Genomic DNA, 17,634 nt, shown 5'->3' with positions numbered 1-17,634 from the left:
TAGGAGGAAAGAGGAGAGGTTGTGGGGTTAGGGGGAGGAAAGAGAGGGAAAGTGGATAAGGGTGGAGGCAAGGCGGGGACTGCCGGGAGTATTCGGAAATATTTTGAGTAAAAATCTTTTTTCTTTTGTGGTGTTTGTAGATGCATCATTTGTATTTGTTGTTTAATTCAAAATAATAAAAAATTTTATATATAAAAAAGAAGCTGACTTACGGCAAATGGCATCACAGGTTGGCTGACTTTCTTCTGGCACATCATACTACTCCGTGCACTGCCACGGGTAAGTGACCGGCCGAACTCCGTTGCGGTCGTCGGCTAGTGACTAAATTGGACAGGCTGCATCCGGAACATGTAGCTGCACAGGTGTCTCAGCCACACCCACCACGGGTCCTATGTGAAGGTGATCCTGTCTGGGCCAGGAATTACGGGCCTGGCCACCTCTGGGTCCCAGCTGTGGTCTACAAGGTCTCGGGGCCTCTGTCCTACGAGGTGTCCCTGGCAGACGGCCACGTTCTTCGCCGCCACATTGATCAGCTACGTGTGAGACGGGACGCGCCTATGGTTCCTTCTCAGTCTCCTCTAGGGGGGGAGGAGGAATGGGGAATGCATTCTGGGAATCAAACTCAACAGCCAACGATGGCTGTGGGGAGTGAAACGGGTACTCAACACCCAAGTTCCACAGGTGCTTCAAGTAGCAGTTCTTGGGAACAGGGGTACACAGACACCCCCACACACACTCCAGCCTGGGAGTCCCACCGGTGGCAGACTAATTATCCACCCCTTACAAACAATACTCCAGACACGGAGAACACCTGGGAGCACACTCACAACTCACAACATGCAAGAGAGCAGGCAAAACAAAGGGGGAACACGTCCCTTGCTGAAATGACTCATAGAAGGATGTCCTCACGCATCAGGGCTAACAGGGAGGCATCCCTAGACCCTATCACTACAGAAACGAGCCAGGAAAACCTCACTCCGTCAGGAAACACGGCAATGAGTTCAGAGGGGTTAGAAAACTCCATAGAGGGTAGGTCAACCAGGTTTAGCGATCAACAGGGTCCTGACTGCTCGAATACAGGAGGCGGGCAGGAAAGTCAAACTGAAGTCACCAGTCATTCACAGGGCAACTCATCTAGTTCAAGAAGCAACGGGAAAAACAATACAGACTCCCCAGGTCCTAGAAGGTCGCTCAGGGTAAGAGGCCCTCCCAAATACCTAGCCGATTACGTAAGGTGAGCAGGTTAATAGCAATAACTGAACTAAAGGTCCAGGCTGGTTGATTGTAAGGTAACAAGGTTGGGCCACTGGGTCCGGTTCAAAGGAACAGTCCACACCTTATGCACTGTGTGACATTAACTCATTATATTACCATCACTTGGATGGTGTCCATGTGGGCGCATTCTTATTTCATCTAGGGGGAAGGGGTGTTGTGTCCTGAGCCTGCAAAGGCAGGCTCGGGACGTTGCAAGAGTCCCGGGCATTTGCAGAAGCTGCCCGGGACCAGACTGAGTGGCGCCGGCCTTGCGCACATGCGCAAGGCGGGAAAAGATAGTATTGTGATTGGATGAATTTGCCCGGGGATCTGAAGGTATAAATAGAGGCCTGCGTGCCTCTGCTCGGGTTGTTCGTAGAAGGGAAACAGAGAATAAAGACTTGTTAGAAATGCTTCGTCTCAAGTGCCATTATTCTCCGGACTTAACAATAGGCTCTGCAGCAAATAACCTTTTGAGTTTCTCAAATGCCATCTGACACTCCATCAACCATTCAAGTAGTTGGATGGGCCTAGGTTTACTCTCCTACTTCATTTTTAAAAGGTTGGTAATGGATAAAGCAATCTTAGAAAAAGATGGGATGAATTTCCAGTAAAAGTTTGCAAACCCAAGGAAGCTCTGTAGTAGTTTCCTGGTGGGGGGCGCCCACTCCAATACTGCCCGTAACTTTTCAGGATCCATTTCTATCCCCTCATGGGATATGTGATAGCCCAAATAATCTATTTTATCCTGGTGGAATTCACACTTGGATAATTTAGCATAATCTGGGTTTCTTCAGGAACACAAGCACTAACTTCACATGCTCCTCCATAGTCTATGTATATAAAAATGTCATATAAGTAGACCAGGACTCTTTGTAAAGATATTCATGCAGCACCTTGTTTATCAATTGCATGAAAACAGCAGGTGCCCTCTGTAGACCAAACAGGGGCACACAAAACTGTAAACAACCCAACAGGGAATTTAAGGCTATTTTCCATTCATCTCTGTTCTTGATGTGAATCCTCTAATAAGCTTCCCTCAAGTCCAGCTTAGTGAAAATCCTCCCTTTTGCTAAATGTGCCAGCATGTCTTTCATCACTGGCAAGTGGTTACATTCTCCATAATCCACGCAGAGATGAAGAGTGCAGTCTTTTTTCTCCCAGAACAACACAGGAGCCGCCACCTGTGATCTGGCTTGCTGAATGAAACCCCATTTCATGTTCTTGTTAATAAAGGCATGTAGCTCATCTAACTTGCATGGAGTCATTGCATAGATTTTTAGTTTGGGGAGTTTTGCTCCAGGGAGGATCTCTATCCGCAATCTGTGGGGCAGTGGGGTGGGAGTCCATCAGATCCCTTCTACCTTAAGTCACAATACTCCCTCGGGATTTTATCCTCCCTTTGGAGAGTTCTTGTGCAGTAGTTCCCTCAACTGGTGAGATCTTTTGGTTCCAGGTGATTCCTCCCCCCTTTCTTTGATGGCAAAGGTCGGATTTTTAGGGGCCCTCTTCTCCAATTCACAAGAGCGTCCCACTTGTGGAGCCAGGTCAGACCAAGTAAAAAGGGTCTCTCCATCCCAGGTACCACTATAAAACTCAAAAGCTCTTTGTGATTACCCATCCTCATTTCCATGGGCTCTTGTTACGAAGTGAGCTGGGGCTCCCCCTGCCACTGACCCATCCAATTGGCAGAAGGCTATTGGTACCCTCAGCTTCTCAGTCTCAGTCCCAATTTCTTTACAACCTTCGGGCTAACCACATACCAGGTTCAACCTGAGTCCAACAGGGCCAACATCCTCCCCAGGGTGCCTGATGAGAGGACTACTAATTCCACTGGGATGGTCATGAGAGTTACATATTGACTTACTAAGGGATCATTGTCGGCATTGGATTCACTCTCCTCTGGGAGAGTCGGACCTCCCAACCCCTCCTGGGCAGGAGGGGCAAACTCAACAACCTCCATCCCTTTCAGGGCCATTTTGCGGAGCCTCAGTGGTGGCTTCTCAACTTTTTGGGTTCCTGCAGCTGCAGGGTTGGTGCTAAAGTTTGCTGAGCAACAATCGGCTGCCCAATGCACTTCCTTTCCACACTTGAAACAGGCTGTGGGCCATGGCTTAAGTGATGGTGTTCTTTTGGCTGCCTTTGGGGGCAAGAGGTGAGGACTTGCCCAGCCATGACCACCCCAGTGTCGGTCTCTGGCTAGGTCTATTTCCACTTCATCCGACAGCATGTAGCTACACTGGAGATCTCAAGGGGCCCCTCTTGAGATGCAGGTGTGGTAGACTTCATTGTTGAGCACATCCTTGAAGCATTAAACCAGAATCTCCTCAGGCCATGTGGTCAGCTGACAAACCAGCTCATGGAACTCCTGGGTGTACTCTGCTACTGACCTGGGTGATGGTCTTCATCTGGGTTCTGGCTTTGCATTCAGCTAGGAGGTCCTTGAACCAACTGCAAAGAGCTGCTATAAACTGGTTGTAGTTTTGCAGTTGGAAGGCATTATCATTATGAAGAGAGACCATCTACTCTGCTGTGGCTCCCTCGAGGGCCATGGTGACACATCTTACTTTGGAAGCCTCAGATCCCAAGTCACCCCCATACTCCTGCATGTAATTCCAGACTTGTGCTAGGAAGAATCCAGGCAATTTGGAATCTCCTCCAAACTTCACTTCCAGTGGTGGCTCTTTAACAGCCCACCACCTTCAGGAGACCACTCCCCCAGTCAAGGGTGGAGCAGCTGTGGTTGTCGGTGGCTGTATGATTATAGCTGCTGCCACCCCCTGGGGCAAAGGAGGCTGCTGTGGCTGCTATAGAGTTTGCTGCCCCTCCACCACTTGGCTGGTCTCTCCACTGGATAGCTAGGCAGACATCTGAGCTAGCATTTCTCTGGCTCTCTAGTTCTCTTGCAGCAAGTACAATGCATGGCTCAGCATGAGGTCCTCTTGGTCAGAGTTGGAGGAGGGAGTCTCACTATGACCTCGCCCTTCCACTCTGTGAGCCCTTTGATGGTCCCTGGTAAAAGTCACCCCCTGCAGGGGCTCCCCTGGGCCCTCCAATCTCCCTACACACAGTGACCATCTGAGCCGAACCATTTCCTCTTCCAGCTCCTCCAGCCATTCTGCCTCATCTCGAGTGCAGCATGTTCATGGGGGAGTTGCTCCTGGGTCTCTGGATTCCACCCATGGGTTGACATCAAGTGCTTGGTCCCCATGGTAGACTACAGTCTGTGGATTGGCCAATAAAGCAGATCTTACATAATGTTAGGTCTGCCTCCATTTGAATTCTAAGAAAGAAAACCACAGACACCAAGGATTTAGAGAAGATGTACTTTTACTAAGAATGAACTGATAGCAGCAAACACAAGGCAAGATCTGAGTAAAAACCACATGAAAGTTACACATTGAAAGTTTCCCCATAGCCCTCCCAACATGGTCCAGCCCCTGCAGGCCAATCAATGTCCAGAATGATGTTATGAGAAGTTCTCTTCAGCATATGGTGTGCACCAGGATGGTTGGCCTTGATGAAGTCTAAACATCTCCACTCCGATGATGGGGAGTGATCCTCTCTTCCAATTCTCACAGGAACATGTCACACCAGCTCACTTCCCCAACCCAAATATCACATCCCTACCCCGCATTTCCATGGTAGCTGAGGGCAAGCAAGCGGCAAACTGCAATCAGGAAATCCAGCTGACCCAGTTCTTTAAGATCTTATGAAAGGTCAGTAGGACTGGGATATCAGGGGGAATGGGAGGATATTTATAGAGAGTGGCATTATGACAGAAAAAGCTCTTTCTGGGTCCCATCAAATGGCATTCCTCATGTATGGGAGGCAAAGTTGGTCTGTCTTGCTGAATCTAATGAGATGGGGAGATAATTTAGCCCAAGTCATGAATGGTTTTAAAGGTAACCACCAGTGCCTTGAATTGTAATTGGAAACATTCCAGACAGCAATGCAGCTGTTCCACTGCTTTTAGCACCAACTAAATTTCTTGTATATTTTCAAGGGAAGACCGATTTAGAGTACATTGTAGTAAGCCATCTTAAATATATACTAGAGATATGTAAAAATCCACAATATAAAAATCATAAAACCTGAGCTACATACACCAACAGCATTTGTAAGCATTTTGGAGAAATATAGATGAGGCTGGCAGTGTAAAAAACAGTTCAAGTTCCTTTTCGTAGTATGGAAAATACATAGTGTGGACAAAAAAAGAAAGAATTGAATGACAGACAGACAACATTCTAATAGCTTATTGGTAAATTGAAGATTACAGAGAATTCCATGGACAGCCAGGAAAACAAATAAATGGATCATTAAACAAATTAATCCATTGACTAAGTTCAAAGTTATCTACTTTGGATACTTCATATGAAGACATAGTTCTCTGGAAATTTCTATAGCTGGGGAAGTTGGAAAGAAAGATAAGAAAAGGATAACCAGCAACAAGATGGTCGACCACTCTACAAACAAGTATTTTGGGGAAATAACTAGGGAAATATTTTTTTGAATGATGTGTTAATTATTCTTACTGTTACTAAATAGTTGGAAGGTAGAAATCCTTGCTGATCACCCAGAACTACTAAAGGAACCCCATGCCTTTAATAGATAATGCATGCTTTTCAGTTTGAAAATTCACTACTGATTTTCAAATATTCCATGTTTAGAACATGTTCTCCAATGCAATTGTACACATTGACTTGACTATTGATATATCTTAGCATTTTTCAAATCTTTGTTTATTGCAGAGGAACCTACTGAATCTAGATTTTAAATCAGATTAGGAGGCAAAACAGTGTCAAAATAACAAATGAAGGTACATGTGTCTTATACTTGGGAACAAAAGAAAATGATTAAAATGGTAATACACATGCAATGGTAAATCACATGATTTATTTTTTCCTTAAGTTCTCAGGAGAACCTACAATGTAATCTTTTAAAGTAAAATTAAAAACAAGTTTTAAAAGAAACAAAAGAACAAATTAAATATTTGTTGCTGGTTGCATACAGATAATCTTGCAATATAATTATTTATATGATTAAAAACAATGTTAGTAGTCATGATTTGCAAAAGAGATAAATTGGGGAAATATTAAGTATAAAACTATTAGTATAATTAAAATAATACTGTTTCTAAACACAATAATAAAATGCTATATATTGTAATGGGAAGAAAAAACGATAAATTGAAAAGTTTTAGTCAGCCAATTTGGTGTAGTGATTAAGATGCTTGCCTAGAAACCAGGAGACTGTGAATTCTATTCCAGCATGAAAGCTGTTTCTTTGGCAAGAAAAAGTCAGTAAATGTATATGTAGTCAAACAGTGGCAATTTGAGGAGCCAATTTAGCCAATGGACTTCCTAGATATTTATAAATATAAATTCATGGCAATTCTATAAAGGAAATAAGCACGACAATTTAACCTTTAGCTTATTATTGAAATGCTTTTAATGTTGGATACAATTACAGCAAGAAAAACTTTCAGATAGTCTTTGACTTATGACCACAATTGGGATCAGAACTAAACAATGTGGTCATTAAATGAAATATGCCCAGTTTTACATCCTTTTTTTTTGCTGTAGCCATCAAATGAATTATGAGATCATTAAGCAAATCAGGTTTCCCCCATTCTGACTTTGCTTGTCAGAAGTGCCCTGAGAAAATTACAAATTAGGAGAGGGTATATATTGCAGGACCCATTCTGGGTCAGTCACCAGGACCAGTGGTTTTGTCTTCCAAGCCTTCAGACTTGTACTGGAGCACATCTTTACCTGGAGTTTGATTACATTTCCAGCATTTATTGCCAATTCATCTGTAGTCAAATAGCTTTGATAAATCATCTTATACAATTTTTCTTCCAAGATATAATTCAAAGTAAACATTAAATTGTTAATTTACATATTCTTGTCATGGTTCCGATTAACGAAACACTTCAAAGAACTTCCAGGCATTGTTTATCCTAAAAAGTCTTTAATCATGTAACAAAGTGTCAGCACAGCATGGAGGATGCCAAGATCTGAATTCCCCTCCCCTGAGCACATATTATGCCAGCATATTTCCCTCCCCTAATTTGCTGTCATAAATCACGTTCTCCAATCAGTTTGAAGGGCAAAGGTTCCCTTCCATTCTGTAGCGCATGGGTTTCTTATCTTAACTAATCCCCATACACATTCTTTCTCCTCCCGTCCCAGCATCATCTAATTTAATTCTAAAAATACCACACAGCTTATACAGAGAGTGGCTGCCTTTGCATATTTTGTCAAAGCAAGAACATCCAATGTTAGCAGCATTGACATACGGCCCCCCTTACAAAAAGGATAGGTCCTGTATGTAAACAAAAGCGTATGTCAGGGATTATCTCTCGGTTTGTTGGGGTTTTTCTCATGAAACTTATTGATGAGTCGATCAGCCTTCACCTCACTGGATTTCACCCAAGTGGCTTCAGACAAAGGGTATCCCTTCCATTGTACTAGGTACTACAATTTCCCTTTAAAAATTCTAGAGTCAAGAATACATTTCACTTCATAGTGGGTCTGTCCCACAACTATGAGGGGCCTGGGTGCCTTCTTAGGGGGAGGTTTTAAAGTGGAGCCCCGACAAGATTTCAACAAGCTGCAATGGAAGACAGGGTGAATTCTCCCTAAATGTCTAGGGAGTTTTAGTTCTATGGTGACCAGATTGATGATCCTTACGATGGGGAAAGGCCCCAAGAATTTTGGTCCTAATTTCTTGCTGGGCAATTTGAGGCGTAAATATTTAGTTGACAGATAAACCTTTTCCCCAACTTGGAATGTTCTTTGGGGAGCCCTCTTTTTATCAGCCTGATTTTATAGTTCTTGGAAGTCTTTTTTAATGCAGTTTTCATGTTTCTCCAAACTTCTTTCTACCCCCTCACCCATTGATCAAGTGTCTGGGAGGCGGAGGGCACCTGAGGGTATTCAGGTATAGGGCTGAACTCTTTTCCTGTGGCTACTCTGAAAGGTGTGTAGCTGCTGTGAACAGAATTATTGTAAGCCACCTCGGCAAAAGGGAGGAGGTCAGTCCAGTTTGTCTGTTGGTAGGAAACGTAGCATCTGAGATATTGTTCCACCATTTTGTTAACGGATTCTGCAACCCCACTGGTAGCTGGATGAAAAGCAGATGATAAGCCTTGAGATGATCCAATTAATTTAAGAAAACTCCTCCAAAATTTCGCTGTGAACTGCACCCCTCTGTCCAAAAGTATTCGCTTCAGGGTGCCATGCAGCCGGTAGATATGTTTCAGGAACAATTTAGTCAGTCGTTGGGTAGATGAAAGTCCTTTGCAGATGATGAAATGAGCCTGCTTCGAGAACAGATCTATCACAGTCCAGATGACAGTATTTCCTCTACTTTCAGGTAGGTCTACTATAAAGTCCACAGTTATTTCTTCCCATGGTTGAGAAGGGTATGCCACTGGTTGCAGTAGCCCAGGAGGTTTCCCTAGAATTCTTTTCATTGTGGCACATACAGTACAACTCCTGACATAGTTTTCCACATCTCGTTTTAGCCCCAGCCACCAGAATTGCCGGCAGATGAGGTGTAGAGTTTTTAAATATCCAAAGTGTCCAGCCTGTTTTACGTCATGGCCGTGTTTGGGAGCATTAAGATGGAGGGCTTCAGGCAGATACAGTTTCTCCCTCTTGTAAGCCAAACCATCCCTGCATGTTAGGGAGGTTTGATTATCTTTGAACCATTGATTGGTGAGGAGCTCTTTTTTTATTTTCTTTATCCCATGGTCATCAGGATTAGGGACCCTGCGAGCGTGAGTTGAGTGACAGTTTGTGGATTGGAGATAATTGCCTCGTTAACCTCCTCGCGTTCGCTTTTGTACTGGGGTAATTGGGATAGCACATCAGCTAGGAAGTTTTTTCCTCCCGGTATGTACTTTAGAGTGAAGTTGAAGTGGTTAAAGTACTGTGCCCACCGCATTTGCTTTGGGGACAATTTGCGGGGAATTTTCAGTGCTTCTAGATTTTTGTGATCTGTCCATACTTCAAATGGCACCTTGCTCCCTTCTAGATAGTGTTGCCAGTTTAACAGTTTAGCCCCCATCTAATTATGAAGGCCTCCTTCTCCCAGATTGCCCATCTCCTCTAGCTTTCAGTAATTTTTTTAGAGGTGTAGGCGCAGAGTTGTAGAACTCCACTTTTGTTCTTCTGCAGTAATACAGCTCTGACTGCCACATCGCTAGTGTCAGCTTGGATTACAAAGGGTTCTTCTGGGCAGGGGTGCTTTAGGACCGGTTCAGCAGCAAATAGTCTTTTTAAATTCTCAAAAGCTGTTTGACAGTTCATAGTCCATGTAAGTGGCTGGCCCGGTCACAGTTTTCCTCCTCCTTTGCCTGTTTTGAGTAGTTCTGTAAGGGGTAGGGCAATCTCGGCAAAGGAGGGGATGAATTGACGATAAAAGTTGGCAAAACCTAAAAAGCTCTGAAGCTGTTTGCGAGTCTTTGGGGGCTGCCACTCAATTATAGTTCTCACTTTGGCTGGATCCATTTCTATGCCCTCATTGGAAATTCTGTAGCCAAGATAATCTAATCGGGTCTGGTGAAATTCACATTTTGACAATTTGGCATAAAGCTTGGCATTCAATAGTTTCTTTAACACTTCTCTCACAAGCTTTATGTGATCAGTCATTTTCGTGCTGTATATCAGGATATCATCAAGATACACCAGAACCCTTTTATACAAGTGATCATGTAGGACCTCATTAATCAATTGCATGAATATGGCTGGGGCCCCCTGTAGTCCAAATGGCATGACTTTGAATTGGTAGCTCCCCATGGGGCAATTGAAGGCAGTTTTCCACTCGTCTCCCTCTTTTATTCTCACCTGGTAATATGCCTCTCTCAGGTCTAATTTAGTGAAGATGCTCCTCTTAGCCAGGTGGGTTAGTAAGTCCTTCAGGAGGGGAAGGGGGTATTTATTTTCCACACTCACTGCATTCAGACCTTTATAATCCACGCAAAGAGGAAGAGAACCATCTTTTTTTCTTTAAATAACACAGGGGCTCCCACAGTAGATTTAGCCCGTTCAATGAACCCCCTTGCTAGGTTTTTGTTCACGTATCACTGCATCTCCTCCATTTCGAGGGGGACATAGTGTACATTCTTGGTCGTGGGAGTTTGGCTCCTGGCACCAGTTCGATAGAGCAGACATTGGGTCTGTGAGGGGGCAGGGCATCACATTCTTTTTCACTAAATGCCTCCACTAGGTCCTGGTATTCGCTGGGAATGAGTGGTTTGCGGTGAGGCAGCCATATGCACTTGCTCATTAGGTGGCCTAAAGTGTCCCACAACGTCAGCTGAATCAGTGGGAGGTTTAGGCCCTATAGGTAGTCTCACAGTTCTCATTCCTTTCTCCCACCAGATAAACAGTTTCCATTTGTCCAACTAGGCTAGCCCTAAGATCACAGCCTCAGTCATTTCTGGAGCCACCAGGAAGCGAATAAACTCCCAGTGTTCACCTATTTCTAGGTGTAGGGGCTCAGTTAATTGCGTGACAAGAGTCCCTCCCATCAGAGAGCCATCGGCTTGCTCAAACCTCACGGGCATGGAGAGCAGTTTTGCTCGTATACCCAATTTCATGGCAAATGGCAAGTTAATGATGCATCGGGAGCATCCAGAACCAATTAGTACATTTAAGTCTATTTGTGCCCCTGACTTAGAGATTATAAGTTTGGCGGGCAGTGAAAAAGGCGGGACATGTCGACTCACCATCGGGTCGCTCTCTTCTTCATCGTCGCTGTCAAAGGAGGGTAGAGCGGGGGCAGGTCCATCCAGACTCCCGGCATCCAACTGTGTGGGGTGTGTGACCTGGGCAACAGGTTCCTGCATGACCTGGTTGGATTTCTCTCTTGTTAGCTGCTGGGCAGGTTTCCTTTTCGCTGCTGGTTCTGGTGTGCTCTGTTGTCGGGGGTAGGGGACTGGACAGTTTGCTGCTTGATGTCCCTCCTGTCTGCACCGGAAACACTTAATTGATGGGCCTGCAGGTAGCCTGGGTCTTTCAGCCATCACAGAGTTGGAGGTTTTCGTGGGGGTGAATGCCATTCAGATTGCTCTGGCTTTGGCTCGGATTCATGTGGGGGAGGCTTCTTATAGTGGGTGAGCTGAACGTCTAGCTTCACCATTGCCTGGTACCATTCTTGCAGCTGATCAGGTATTGCTCGATAGATGCAGGCCTGAGAGAGGTGGTCGTCTAATCTCTCAATGAAGTGATGGATTAGGGATTGCTCAGGCCACCCCTCTATTCAACCTGCTATCTTGTGAAACTCTCGCACGTACTCCAGGGCAGGCCTGCCAGCTTGTTTTATTTTGTGGATTTGTTCTTCTGCTTTGAGGCCAATGGATGGGTCCTCAAATCTTTCTCTCAGCCTTAGGAGGAAGAGATGGGGGTCTTCCAATTCAGGGGATTGCTCATTATATAAATTGTTCAGCCATTTGGATGCTTCTCCTTCTAGGCTGGATGCAATCACATCGACCATGGTGCCTGGGTCCGGGTAGAGATAGGCCCAGTGGTTCAAATGGGAACGTACTTGATTGAGGAAGAAAATCAGCTTTTCTGGGTCCCCATCAAAGGTTGCTCTGAAAGGTGGAGCCCCCCACTGTGGCTGTTGCACCCCCAGTTGCTGCTGGTCCCATCCTGACTGCAGCTGCATGTCTAGGGGTTGCAAGTTCAGGGGCTGTAGCCACTCCCCCTGCTGCTGTAGGCCCCTCAGTGGTTGCTGTACATTTGGGGGCAGTGACCAATCTCCTTGCTGTGGTCGTCCTCCCACCAGTTGCTGATCTCCTGGCTTCTGTACCACCCCAAGCTGTTGCAAGGCCTCTATTAGCTGTGGCAAGCTCAGAGGTTGCTGACCATGCCAAACTCCCCATTGCTGCAGAGGCCTCAGACTGGGGTTCCCTCTCTTTGTAGGGCTGGAGGCCCTGGCAGGGGAAGACAGGGTCTGGAAGGTTGTCTGATCTGCAATGGAGGGGCTGTAGGCTCCTCTCATCAGGAATTGATTTCTGCTTCTCATCTCTAGCTTTTCAAATCTTTCCAGTGACTCACCCAAATGTTCAGTGGCAGACGATCTGGTAGCTCTCCACCGGTCTGCTTTTGAAGCCTTTGAGGTTGGCAAGGCAATCTCGAGGCATCTGCAGTCTCTGCTCGGCTGGGCCAGGGCTGATGGCCAGATCAGCTCTTCTAGCTGCTTGGGTCCCTCCCCCATATGCAAAAACTCATCTTCCCATAGCATGCTGTCTGTTGCTTCCCCCTCGTGTATCAGCAGCTGCCGGGTCATCGTCTTCAAACAGGTTCTCTTTTTCCATAATGAAATTTCCTCCTGAATCTTTGCCAACTTCTCTCAAGCCTAGAGACAGTGGCTGGAGTTCAAGACCCCAGGTAGTTTGAAAATAAAGTAGATCTTGGCATGATGTCATGGTTCTGATTAATGAAACACTTCAAAGAACTTCCAGGCATTGTTATCCTAAAAAGTCTTTAATCATATAACAAAGTGTCGGCACAGCATGGAGGATGCCAAGATCTGAATTCCCCTTCTCTGAGCACATATTATGCCAGCATATTTCCTTTCCCTAATTTGTTGTCAGAAATCACGTTCTCCAATCAGTTTGAAGGGCAAAGGTTCCCTTCCTTTCTGTAGCACGTGGGTTTCTTATCTTAACTAAACCCCACACACATTCTTTCTCCTCCCCTCCCAGCATCATCTAATATAACTCTAAAAATACTACACAGCTTATACAGAGAGTGGCTACCTTTGCATATTTTGTCAAAGCAAGAACATCCAATGTTAGCAGCATTGACATCTCTCTTATAGTCTAACATTATATTATAATCAGGGTTTTTGCCCATTTAGCATATATATTTATAAAATACTACTTAGGATGATCTTAGGAGATGTATATGTTAAAGACTAGTCTTTAACATATACATCTTCTAAGATCATCCTAAGTGTCAGAACCCATTCCTATTTCATTTCTACCTATCCCCTTTGACCTAAAAATAAATCTCACCTTCCCCTGGGTTCTGCCATACTCCCAAGGGGGAGGGGGATGTGCCTGCAGGGTTATTGCTTTCCCTTCCTCTATTCACTACAATGTAATCTTTTGCTTCATTTATTGCTTCTGTGTCCACTTCCTGCTACAATGTAATAATTTGCTTCCTGCACTGTATCTCTCTCTGAACTTTCTTCTCCCTAACCTGTCAGCTAGGAAAAGTGGGGGAGAAAGAAATACAACCTCCGGAGTCTGGCTTATTTCTCCGGTCTCAAAAGGAGGTGCGAAGAGCTGCTTGAACAACGCACTACGACCGGAGTTGGACCAATGTTATCTCCCCTTTCCCACGATGGACTTAACACCTGGGGATTGGCCAGTTTGAACCATCCGGATGAACGGTGGGGTGGGGTTTGCTTGGGGACACTTTAAAGTATTGATTGCAAAGGAAGCCCTCAGATCCTGTCTATTATGCCTGCTATCAACTACTTTTAATAAAAGTTCCTGTTGGAGGAAACCATCTCCAAGAGTTCTGCTTTCTTAAGTTGTGGGATTGAAGTGGGTCCTTACATTAAGTATTTTATAAATTTTAGAAATGAAATGGTCATCTCCAGAGCATAAATTTGATTCCAGTTCCAATTTGTTCACTGAAAAAACAGGATCCAAACTGAGTCAGTCACTGGGACTTTTCTCTCCAGAATATGTTTACTTTTTATCAAGTTTAAAACTTTCAAATATTCTATAGTAATTAAGATAAGATAAGATAAGATAAGATAAGATAAGATAAGATAAGATAAGATAAGATAAGATAAGATAAGATAAGATAACCTTTATTGTCATTTTTTTACTGTGGGCACAACGGCACACATCAAAAATGAAATTTAATTGCCCACTCTCAAAGTGAAACACATACATGACGCACACCTAAAAATACTTGTTTTTATCTTAGGTTCCTGTTCTTCCAGTATCAATAGATCACAATATGTTGTCAATTTAGACTCAATTAATATTTTAAGTGTAGTGCTTCATGTGGTGATATCCACAATGGTACAATGGCAAGTCTTTTTTTATACTTCACCCATATATTCCATTCAATGCCTAGTAAAATGATTCTTAAAACCTGAGTAACCTTTATCTTATTATACCATAAATAAGTGTGCCACTCAAAGATCAAAGCCTTCAAGATCTAACAGCCTTTGATTCTTGACTTCCCCTTTCTTTTCCATCTTATAAAAGTTTATATTTAATTCTTGGTTTTTTATTTTAGAATAGACTAGAGCTGGAAGGGACTTTGGAGGTCTTCTAGTCCAGCCCCCTGCTCAAGCAAGAGGACCTATACCATCTCAGAAAAGTGACTGTCTAGCCTCTTCTTAAAAATCTCCAGTGATAGAGCGTCCACAATTTCTGGAGGCAAGCTGTTCTACTGGTTAATTGTTCTCACTCTCAGGAAGTTTCTCCTTAATTCCAGGTTGCTTCTCTTTCATCAGTTTCCAACCATTGTTTCTTGTCCTGCTCTCTGGTGCTTTGGTAAATAACATGACTCCTGCTTCTTGGTGGCAGCCCCTCAAATGCTGGAATACTGCTATCATGTCTTCCCTATTTCTTCTTTTCTTTAGACTAGCCAAACCCAAGTCCCTCAGCCGTTTGTATGTTTTAGTCTCCAGGCCTTTAATCATCTTAGTTGCTCTTCTCTGATTTTTTTTTCAAACTCTCAACATATTTTTTGTGACATGGTGATCACATTCTCAACATTAAAATTAATTTTGTTGGATAGGGCTCATTGTTCAATTTGTCAAGATCTTTTTGAATCCTGACAGCATCCTACTGGGATGTTGGCTACTTCTGCCAGTTTGGTGTCATCTGCGAATCTGATGAGTTCCCCTTCATTTCCCTCATCTAAGTCATTGATGAAGATATTGAAGAGTACTGGGCCTAAGACGGAGCCTTGTGATACCCCACTGCTTACTTCTCTCCATGTGGATGTAGTGCCATTGAGGACTATTTGTTGAGTTTGGTTTGCCAGCCAACTACAGATCCTTCTGGTGGTGATGTTGTCTATTCCACCTTTTTCTAGCTTACCAAGGAGTAGGTTGTGATCTACTTTATCAAATATCTTACTGAAATCCAAGTATACTACATCCACAGCATTTTGCTGATCTACTAGTTTAGTCACTTTATCAATGAATGAAATAAGATTGGTTTAGCATGATCTGTTTTTAACAAACCTGTGCTGGCTACTAGTTATAACTTTGTTTTTTTTCAATTTAAACTTTTTTATTTTTCCCAACTCTCCTCCATACATATACCGAGATATTTATCACATGTTAACATATATAATTTTTACATTCTTATCTATCAGATACTTTTAATAAAATAAAATAAGTACATATACATAAATTTTGGTGTTGCTCGCCCATTTCCCCTTTCACTGTATCCACACTCCTACTCTCTCTTCTCTACCTTCTTTCTCCCTTTCTCCTCTTTCTTCCCTACTTCCCTCTTCTTCCTCTCCTCTCCTCTTCCCTTTACCACTCTCCTCCCATTTCTCCCCACTTCTCCTCCTCTTCTCCTCCAACCTTCCTACTTCCTCCCTCCCTCTTTTACTCTCTTCTCTCTCTCCTCTCCTTTCTTCCCTCTCATCCCTCTTCAGATACAATTCAGGGGTAATGTCCGAGCAACTCCTCTCTCTAAATTTCCCTATCTGTATTAAATATAATAAGATTGATTTTCTATTACGTTAATACTTCTATTTATCTGACCTTCTCAGTATATACTTCTATTAATATTTATATGACCTCCGGTTATTCGATACTGTATCGCCTGGGTCTCCCTCCTTATCTGCTCCTTTTTCTTCCATCTAAATTGGTGTTAACTATCTTTTAACCTTATTCTCTTTTCAACCAATCATAAAAAATTCCCCAGATTTCATAATACTCTGACTCTGTCTTATCTTTAATTGTCATTGTTAATCTATTCATTTCTGCACATTCCAGTATTTTCCCAATCACCGCTCCCTCTGGGGGGGGCTTTCAGTGCTTTCCAATTTTGTGTAAACACAATCCTGGCTGCCGTAATTATATGAATAATCAAATATGTTTTCTCTTTATTATATTTCCCTGGTAAAATACCCAGCAGGAATATTTCTGGTCTTAGTTCTATACGTTGTTGTATCATCTTTTCTATCCACATTCTAATAAGTTTTAGCTTCTACACACGTCCACCACATATGGTAGAAGGAACCTGGTATCTGATGACATTTTCAACATTTCATAGATCTGTCCTTAAACATTGTAGCTAATCTTTCTGGAGACATGTGCCATCTGTAAAACATTTTGTACATATTTTCTTTATATGCAGTTGCCATTGTCAATTTATAGTTTCTTTCCCATAGTTGCTGCCATCTATCTAATTCAATCGTATATCTAAAATTCCCTGTCCATTTTATCATTGTCTCTTTCACTTGTTCCTCCTCTAACTCCCTATGTAGTAGATAACTGTACATTTTTAAAATCCATTTTTCTTCCGTTCCTGTGAGTATTTCATCTAACTCAGTGGTTCTCAACCTGTGGGTCGGGACCCCATTTGGGGTCGATCGACCATTTCATGGGGGTCGCCAAGCAAGGCTGTCCGCCATTTTTTCCCCTTTTCCGGCGGGTGCCTTACCTCCCTTGGGCTGGGCCAGCTGGTGGTCGGCCTGCTCCGTCTCTGCCGCTTGCCAGCTACGCCTCGGCCAGCGCAGGGGGCGGAACCACGCATGCGCGGCGCTCCCGGGCAGGGAAAGTCCTCGACTTACAACCGGTTGGGTAGTCCTCGACTTACGACCGGTTTAGTCCTCGACGTATGACCGGTTTAGTCCTCAACTTACGACCGGTTGGGGGTCGCGGCATTAAAAAGGTTGAGAACCACTGATCTAACTGTTGTCCCCAAATTAACACCATCTATTTTAACATCTTTTTCATATCTAGATTGTATTTGCATTCTCATGTACCAATCCATCTTTATTCCTTGTTCCTCTAATTGTTGTTTGGTTTTCAACTCCCCCGTATCTGTTAGTAAGTCTTTATATCTTATAATGTTTCCCATATTAAGCATATTGGAGTGTATTAGCGCCTCCATAGTTGTGAGCCAATTTGGAATCTTCAGATAATACTTTTTCTTTCTTTCTTTCTTTATTTATTTATTTATTTATTTAATCCCATTTATACCCCGCCCTTCTCCCGAGGGACTCAGGGCGGCTTACAGGTAAATAAAAACAGTACAATACAATAAATATCTCTAAAAGCCAAATTAAAATATATATTAAATAACCTGTATTAAGTTTAATATTATAAAATCCCTTTAAAATCCCTATAAAATCCCCCCCTAGG

This window comes from Protobothrops mucrosquamatus, unplaced genomic scaffold (genome assembly GCF_001527695.2).
Source record: "Protobothrops mucrosquamatus isolate PMUCROS unplaced genomic scaffold, P.Mucros_1.0 scaffold447, whole genome shotgun sequence".
NCBI lineage: Eukaryota > Metazoa > Chordata > Lepidosauria > Squamata > Viperidae > Protobothrops > Protobothrops mucrosquamatus.
This window is presented reverse-complemented; position numbering follows the sequence as displayed.